This window comes from Helicoverpa armigera, chromosome 14, assembly GCF_030705265.1.
Source record: "Helicoverpa armigera isolate CAAS_96S chromosome 14, ASM3070526v1, whole genome shotgun sequence".
Taxonomy (NCBI): Eukaryota; Metazoa; Arthropoda; class Insecta; order Lepidoptera; family Noctuidae; genus Helicoverpa; species Helicoverpa armigera.
In genome coordinates, this window is record NC_087133.1 from 2,149,102 (window position 1) to 2,157,086 (window position 7,985).

Consider the following 7,985-nt stretch of genomic DNA (forward strand, 5'->3'; position numbering starts at 1 on the left):
TAAAAAATGTTTTGGAAAGTCTTCCGAGTTCCAGGGGTTTTTGAAAAAGGTCTTTTATCACGATAGCCTCCCCTTTTCATTGGGACCGAAAGGGTATGTAAATGTGGTCATAAAAATAAACATAAATTTTAAAACGTGCCTGCATAGAAATGGGAAGTTAAAATTCTGGTGTGTCATAAATATTATACTAAAATAATGGTAATACAAAGCAAGAGGAAGTGTCACATAAATAAACTGATATAAATTAAACATTTTGTTGTAAAATATAAGAAGAAAAGACAAAAAGAATCTTTGCATCGGCCGGGAATCGAACCCGGGCCGCCCGCGTGGCAGGCGAGCATTCTACCACTGAACCACCGATGCTTGTTTCAGAGAGCGCAAAATACTGATCACATCCGATGTCTACCTCTTAATACTTGAAAGTAATAATAAAAGTGAAGATGTGCGCAAGAATACCTTTCACCTTGATCTGACCTCGCGCTCAATAATAATGCTTAGATATGCTCCGTAGACCAATTTATTGATGTAACGGAATTTTAATATTTTAAATACACGGTGTACATAACTGCATTTTTACTAAGTAGGTATATGGCCCAAAGAAACATAGATAGGTACATACTTAAATGGTATGCAACTGACCGCAATTTTCCTAAAACGAAATTACTAAAATATTATAATTTGAGTGTCCCTCGCGAATTTAATTAAACATTCCAGCAACAGATTGGACGGTAAGTATTAAATTTTTCAATGTAGATACGTTGGTATGTATAAAATGATAAACTTTTTTAATAATGCCTGTTGATTTAAGTAAAGCACAACAAGTTTTTTGTAAATATAAAATTAATCTCGATTTCCTATAAGTACCTATAAGTATAAAAATTCGAACTGCTATAGAAAGTTGGTTTACCTACTGGAAATATTTTATCCTTACAGGGTTGTTGCATCGTCATCATTCTTATCATATTTTGTAGTGGTCAACTGCTTGACATGGGGTTTCTTTAACATGTCATATATTAGGAAGGTACGTGCATTTTTTATGTGCTTGAATTTTTTTAAGAATTCCCATCATTTTGCCGATATTAGGGACTTTGTGTGTATCCGGCGGCATTTTCGCCCGCGTCCCTAGATGTATAGACTATCGGACACTTAAATATTTTTTAAATCAGTCCAGTACCGCTCCTAAGATTCATTGGACTTTCATGTTTATAGCTTTAATGGAAACATCATTAACGACGTAGGTACGAATTCATCACAAAGCTAAAAAACAACCATAAAACACCGGGTTGTTTGCCTTTATGGATTAACCTTGACCATAAAAGAAAAACAAAACAACCCGAAAATATCGCTTTTCCCCATATCGGTAATGAAAAACTCGATGCCAATATAAAAGGCGATCTTTCACCGGCGCAAATAATTTATGGGAAAAACTTAAAGGGAAATAAAATGGCAACACCTGGTGCCCCTTTATGACTCCACTTGTTTGTGTAGCATTATAGTTTTATCGCGTAAAATGTGGCCGTAGTTAGGAACTATCATTGAGTGTTACCTAGTGAGCAGTTTGGGAGAACTTTGTTTAGGGTTTTTGAATAATGCTGGAACCACTAGACTTGTGAATACTTCATCATCATAACACTTCCCAGCTAAAACACATTGGAAGTGGAGAAGGGTGGGCGTTTTAGGGGCTGTCTTTTGTTTTTGTTTTTGACGTTCGAAAAGTGCCGATTTATCAGCCTAATAATAAACCTTTTTGAGTTTGAAATTTTTTATTTTTATTTGGCCTATATTAAAGACTACATGAAAAACTTTAAGGGAAATAAAATGGCAACACCTGGTGCCAATTTATGACTCCACTTGTTTGTCTAACATTATAGTTTTATCGCGTAAAATGTGGCCGTAGTTAGGTACTATCATTGAGTGTTACCTAGTGAGCAATCTACGAGAACTTTAGGTCTGAGTAATGCTGGGAACATTTTGAAAATATCTAGTACTTGTGAACTTGTGAATATTTTTAACTTTTTCATACGGCCTGTCCTTTTAGAAGTTGAGAAAGAGGTAGCTCCATTTCGATTTCTGAACTAAGCCAATATGTATGATATGAATACTTTTTATTATTGAGTAGGTACAGTTTTCATTTTTTGAAATGTTTATGCATCTACATACTTGTATTACAAAATGGGTTTTTTTTTCATGCAAAACTTTACAAAGAGATAGATAATATAGTACTTTGGAGAGGAGAAGACGAACGCGTGTGAAACCGCTGGAAAAAACATCATATTTATTGGACGCTTACAATACTTCAACACAAAAAAAACCTATGTTAGACAAGAAGTTCAAGCACTAGTTCCAAAGCAATATAAAACTAGAAACGACCACGTAAGCACAGATAGAACACTAGTAAGTAACGTAAGTACGTTTTTGTCGCAACTTCAGTCCCCTGACGCGGCACTCGGGCAGATGACGACAAAAACTTTACAAGAATGTCAGCACATACTTTATATTACTATATTACACTGGGTTTGCACTGTAACTTGGGGAACTAGTTTTTCTGAGCCTCGTAAGATATGTATGTATTTGATTCTTAGTAGGTAATATTATTAACAAGAAGATAATTCAGCAGATAGTTACAATATGGCTAATGCCTACAGCTGAACCGACTCAGATGAAAAGCACGGAGATAGGTAACATGGAGACGGTGAAACTATTTATCACAAGCGAAAGCTAGCTACCTATTTATTAGTAGAGATAGAGAAGTAAACTATAAAACTTATTTTTAATCACCGACAGTTGAAAAAACTAAAGAAAACTAGCAACAATAGTGCCACAAAAATAAAAGTCTACAAACCGCGCAATTCATTGCCCACAATGAGATAAAAATATTTTTAATTGATCAAAGAAAACCAATAATGATCGCTATGTAACAATAGAGCATTTCACCAACTGGAGACGCCGTACATTATGTAATTAAACTTCCTAGCCTTCTTTTGCTGTGCCCTAACAGGGTCCATAATATGTACCTAGCTTTAAGCCCCTTGTAACATCATTGTAACATTATGGTATGCCAATAAATATGAATGAATATGAATACATTGCTTGCCAAATGTACGAGATTGCCGGTAATACTTACACAATGTACCTGTGTTTCAGGCAACTGGTGCCGCCCTGCCGAGTTGTAGGTACATTGTACATGAAGTTTATGCTTATGTTTGATAACTACTACTCTATGTAATGTATGTCGCAGCCGACTGGTTAAATAGCCTTTCAGACAAACAGCCGCCCCAACCGATATGTATATGTCGCAGTCATCTGGTCATCACTATATCTAATCGTATTTAAATGTATGTAGTCGTTCAATCAAATAACATCTTCAAACAGATTACTGTACAACATACGTAATGCAACAAGTTCATATTTGTGTTTGATAAGTTTGTCGTGACCATATGACCAATAATGTATGAGTCAGTTATCACTATTTTGTTGCGTTGCCACGTTGACTTTTTCGCAAAAAGGTTTGTGCTCCTGACGGTTCCATTTGGTTAAGTGCTCTAAGGATGTAACAAGCGAACTGCGGACTTTTCGCCAATTTTAAAAGCAATTTACTGACTCACACTTTAGCGTAGAAAAATCTGAAGATTCGTTCGTGCTAATGTTTCATTCATTTTGTAATTTATCTCTTTAGTTTGGGTGCGCCTTTCATAATTACTTGGTTGACACAAATTTGGAAGAATTATTAGAACTGCTTTTAAGCTACGGTTGCTGCTAAGGAATTTGTTGAGCTACTTCTTCTCACCAGCAATAACACATTTTGAAGTTCAAAAAGTGGTGTTTTTCAGCCTACTTTTAATAAATGCTGTATGATTTAAGCTGTTAATCACATAATTGATCAGAACTCTTGATAAAACCAAAATGTAAACAAAAATACTGTTTACAGACTGGTTGGATATATGTTATTTCAAGAGCCAGATTCTGTTATACATAATGTTTATTTAGTACTACGTACTTATAATATAATCTCACAAAAAGTTCGATATCAATGAAGGAAACGTGCTGCGGATTTTAAAATATGCATCACGTTATTAAATTGTTTTTACATGAAGAATAAAAATAGCCAATTTCACCATTACACAAAATTATTCCAAAAGGGTATTCTAATCCGAATGTATTCGATTTATTCCATTCTAATACCAAAAACTAATACCACTGGTATTTGATTCAACTCTTATTTTTTTTCTATTCCGAACGGATACCACTTTTTAAATAATTTAATTTAATGTACGAACGAATACCAACAACTTGAATTTGGTACAGTCAGCGCAGTCAAACCTAATCATAGTAAATTTGTTTTTCAATATTAAGTAAGTAAAGGAGATGGCCAAATTTTCATAGTAAAAAAACCCAGAATCGACGAAAGCAACGAAATGGGTACCAATGGGTTCATTATGATAGACCTTTGATGGTGCCAAAAAATCCAGTCTGTAATCCATGGGGTATAGGAGCTATATCATATTTTCACAAAAATAGGTTATGTTGAATTTCTGTTGATTTTAAAGATTATTTCTCTGGTCGTTGCTACGTCAAACTGACAGGTTGTGGCCGACATTTGGGACGGAAAAATAATCCTCGAATAACACGAAATTATCTGGCATCCTCGTTCCTGCAAACAAATGAAGGAGTCAAGTTTTTCAGGTTAAAAAATAACGAGCGCGAAGCGCGAGTGATTTTTCCTGAGTGTCTTTTCTCCTTCATTTGTTTGCAACGAACCTATCGGAAAATACCCGATAATTTTGAAGCTCTTGTGGTATTATAAGTGATTATTTACGTAAAGGTCCATAAAAAACAAGGTATACTAACATTATACATGCGAATAGTAATATCCCCATAATTACAGACTTTGCCTGGTAATGTAAAGGTCTTGAGTTTGACTCCCACCCATTGCGCTATTGACATGAACCACTCCAGATACGATAAAATACCGACCTTACCTACTTGAAGAGGTTTCCCTGTTACCTATGTGTAAACTTCTGAGCTGACAAAGGTTGATAAAAAAAAACTTTAAAAAGTTTTTATTTTTAGCTTTTTAGTCACTATTCGCATAAGTCAAAAGTTCTCGTCAATGCGAATAATATAAGCCCAAACAAGAGGTAGTTAATATTTACCATTGCCGAGTTCCTTTGACCTTCTCTCTTCTCCATCATCAGGTTAGCTCTAAACCTTCACTCGTGTATAGTGCTAACAGACATACACCTGAGTGTAAAGTTTTTACCCTATGCACTACTTCTTATGAACAGCAAACAGAAAAGTTAAGCTTTTTTATGTACTAAAATCTTAATCGAAAAAACCTTGTAAAAAGAGAACCCCATGGTTTTTAGATGATATGAAATACTTTTTGCAATCTACAAATTATACTGAATCCAACCATACATACGAAGTTTCTGTCGACTCTGGGTTTTTTTTGGCCATCTCCTTCTTCCTGTTTGATGTTTTTGCAAAAAAAAATATTATTCAGGTATAGAGAGGAACTAAAATTATATTAAAGTTGATTATTTAAGTGATATTTTATCATTGAACAAGACGTTTGCTAACAAAATTTGTTTTTTTTTTGGAGTTATCTGTTTTTTTTTTTAAATTAAAGGTCTTATATTTACATACAAAGCATTTTTACTGACTGTACCTTATATCTTTGAACTTGTTTTGGTATTAGTTTAAACAATGGTATCGGTTCGGAATAGAAAAAAAATATGAGTTGAAACAAATACCAGTGGTATTAGTTTTTGGTATTAGAATGGAATAAATCATGTATTCTAATTTCAAAATATAACAAATTCGTTATTCAAAACGTTATTTTATTTGAATTTGGAACGCTAACTGCGATTCCGACGCGACCTCATTAAGTCTGGCTGATGTGAAAAAAAATATTCGCGAACGAAATATCGTGGTAGGCCTTTATATTTCACAAATGTACCTGGATTTAAATAAACGTTTTTTTGAGTGAGTGAATGTATGAATATTTAGACTAACTTGAAGGCTGTAAATATACCTCAAAGGCAAAGATCAAAGGAGTCACCTCGTATCAGCCTGTCTAACTAAAGAGTTTAACAACTCAAAGTAATGTAGTAATTAAAAAAAGGAGTTTATAATATTTTTGTTGTGTTTTACTATATATTTTCTTTTTATTTCCCCTTTCACAATTAAAACCTTATCGTCAACAAATCTCTGCTCGTTCCGAAGCCATGTTGGATTCCATGTTCTAAATTCAAATAAAAATGTCATGCAGTTAGTAAGAATGCGTTTCGTTTTACGTTGACAGCGCAGTGACACACGGATCCTTCCGGAGTGGGCAGGGTTCCAAGTGTCTGCACATGTCGTGTTTGGTCGAAATAAAACGAACATAGCCTGATATAGAACGTAATTGTATTGTCAAAGATATGTAGGTATACTGGGTTGAAAATATGGCTATGGTATATTACACTGAAATTCAAATCCTGTACTTTTTAAATAAGATAAATTGGTTAGATTTTCAATTACCAACTGGTCCAATGAACTTAATATTCAATATAATCGGAGAAAAATTTTTTCGATCTTTTGCTTTATCGAATAAGCATCTACCTACAAAATAAATATAATATTGAAAACTTTGATACCTACTTATATCGAAAAACTTTCCATTCATTCACTAAGTGGTTACCCGAATACCTACTGGTTTCAAAGAATTTGCTATATATGTTTTTTAATACTTTTATTTTATCATATTCACACAACCTGGCCTACATTTTTATTGATGGCAATCTTCAAAAAAAATATATGTCAAAACATACGAAACAAGATAAAATCCAAACACGGAACCATAGCGGCACAATTCCCATATCGTTACCCCAACATATTTCACTTGACAATTCCCAAAGAAAAATGGAAAACAAACGATAAACTTTACTAACAAGTACGTAGATTTATGAAAAACCGAATAAGTGTAAACAGGACTTGTATCTATACAGCGAGGGTCCCGTACGGAGACCTTTTTATTTTGCATGGTAATATGAAAATGATTTATAATTTGTGCTCCTATCCGTAGAAGCCGTTTTATATTAGGTAAACACTAACTCTAACAACGGTGACTGCGTCCCGTTGGAACCACTGCCTGCACCTGTATAAAATGTAGCGTTTCGATACAATGAACTGAAAAAATTGTCATGTAGACAAAACAGATTCTTCATATTTATTTCCTCTTTGATCTGAGTTTATTTCATAGTCTCATAGGTCATTTTGATTCCATCGTTCGTGTGACTCACTTGGGCCTAAATCTGTGGTTTTTGCCGACATAAACGGCTACACTTTTTCAGACTTACATATTTTTATACAGCGGGTATTACGTAAGGTAGGTACATTACATACATACATTTTGATTGTGAAAGAGGAATGAAAAAACCTATGTTTTAGGATACTTAGGTAATATCAATAACAAAGCCATCACAAAGGATTATTTCCCTTTAAGTCCTACGGAATCCCAATTTTTTTTATGTATAATTCATTATATCGATCGATATGTATGTAAGTCGAGGGGTTTGCATAATAAGAGCTGTATGATACGATGCGTGTTATGCTAATATGACCCCTTTCGGAAGATTTACGATTGCTGTTATTAAAATTTCCGATGGACTAGGGATAGAATTATTCAGAATTTGATGGCAATTTTTCGTGATGTTTGCGGAATTTGTATTTATTTCTGTTTATGTTTTGCTTATTTCCTATATGTCATCCGTATATGTGTAATTAATATAATAATATGATGTTCATACATAGTACTTACTGAGTATGTATGTTGTGTTTTGAACCTTATTTCTTTTGATATGAAGCACATATTTCCTCAGTTGGGATTTATCCATCAATAATTTAAAATCCTCTCTGTTGTTATAGTTGTACAAAATGAACAAAATGTGAAAACGAAAACCATTAAAAAATATTTAGCAAACTAAACAAATACAAAAAAGAGA

General features: G+C 33.8%; 1 non-coding gene across 1 annotated transcript; it reads right to left on the reverse strand.

The window, feature by feature from the left end:
* Positions 1–292: 292 nt before the first annotated feature.
* Trnag-gcc (transfer RNA glycine (anticodon GCC)) lies at positions 293–363 on the reverse strand. The gene has a single exon. It is a non-coding gene; the product is annotated as a tRNA-Gly (tRNA).
* Between the last annotated feature and the right edge of the window lie 7,622 nt (positions 364–7,985).